We start from the raw sequence: 1,576 nt of genomic DNA, 5'->3' as shown, positions 1-1,576 counted from the left end.
CCATTCTTATTCTTAATCAGAGGTTAAGACTACAGACCCTGAATCACATTCAAATCACCGCTTCTTATTTGGACAACTTTGGGGAGTAGTATGATCTCTCTGGGCATCTACAGTGGGAATAACAATGATGATAATAACAACTATCACACTGACCTCATTTAGTAATTATGAGAACAGAACAATTTTATTTATGTAAAGAACTTCAGGCTCTCTGCTCCTCCCTGTTTGACAGACAGTTGCATCTTCTGGTACAGTGCCAGCCATGTCCCCAAGACATGATGGTGAAGGTCAGAGTAAATGGATTCAGCTGTATCGGGCACCTGGTCACCAGGGCTGCTTTTCGCTCTGGCAAATGGATATTGTCACCATCAGTGACGTCTTCCTTGACCTCAACTACATGATCAACATGTTCCAATATGATGCCACCCACAACAAATTGAACAGCACAATCAAGGCTGAGAATGGGAAATTTGTCATCAATGGAAAAACCCATCTCCATCTTGGAGGAGGGTGATCCCACCAACATCAAAAGGCATGATGCTGGTGTTCAGTATGTTGTGGAGTCCACTGGAGTCTTCACCACATGGAAAAGTCTGGGTCTCACTTGAAGGGTGGGGTCAAGAGAGTTGTCATCTCTGCCCCTTCTGCTGGTGCCATATTTGTGATGGGAGTGAATCATGAGAAGTATGGCCACTACCTCAAGATTGTTGACAATGCCTCTTGTACCACAACTGCTTGGCCCCTCTGATTAAGGTCATCAGTGACAAATTTGGCGTTGTGGAGGGATACATGACTACAGTCCAGATCATCCCTGCCACCCAGAAAACTGGACAGCCCCTCTGGAAAGCTGTGGCATGATGGCAAAGTTGCTGCTCAGAACATAATCCCTGATTCTACTTGCACTGCCAAGGCTGTAGGCAAGGTCATTCCTGAGTTGAATGGGAAGCTCATTGGCATGACCTTCCAAGCCCCCAACCCCAGTGTATCAGTTGTAGATCTGACGTGCATCCTGGAGAAAGCTGCCAAATATGATGACATCTAGAAGGTGGAGAAGCAGGCATCAGAGGCCTCCTCAAGGGCATCCTGGACTACATGGAGAATCAGTTTTTCTCCTATAACTTTAACAGTGACACTCATTCTTCTACCTTCGACACTGGGGCTAGCCTAGCTCTCAGTGACCTCTTTGCCAAGCTCATTTCCTGGTATGACAGTGAATTTGGCTATAGCAACCAAGTGGTGGACATTATGGTCCATGTAGCCTCTAAGGAGTAATAGCCCCCTGGACCACCAGTCCCAGTAAGAGAAAGGAAGAGAAAGATTCTCAGCTGCTGGGGAATCTTTACCCCAACTCAACCCCTAACATACTGAGAATCTCATGACCTCTACACAGTTTCCATCCCAGATCCCCTAAAGAAGGGAGGGACTTGGGGAACCCTACTGTGTCATGTACCATCAGTAAAGTATACTGTACCAAAAACAAACAAACATCAAACAATACTTACAGTTAGTGAGTACTCCAAAAACATCGTGTACTACTCTTTGTTGCTAAAGTCTTCATACTTATAGTACCTTAGCA

General features: G+C 45.4%; 1 pseudogene; it reads left to right on the top strand.

Annotated features, from left to right (window-relative positions):
* Positions 1-278: 278 nt before the first annotated feature.
* Positions 279-1,272, top strand: LOC112863494 (glyceraldehyde-3-phosphate dehydrogenase pseudogene; annotated as a pseudogene).
* The last annotated feature ends 304 nt before the right edge of the window (positions 1,273-1,576 follow it).

This window comes from Puma concolor, chromosome B4 (genome assembly GCF_028749965.1).
Source record: "Puma concolor isolate L17-30 chromosome B4, mPumCon1.1.hap2, whole genome shotgun sequence".
Taxonomy (NCBI): domain Eukaryota; kingdom Metazoa; phylum Chordata; class Mammalia; order Carnivora; family Felidae; genus Puma; species Puma concolor.
This window is presented reverse-complemented; position numbering and strand designations above follow the sequence as displayed.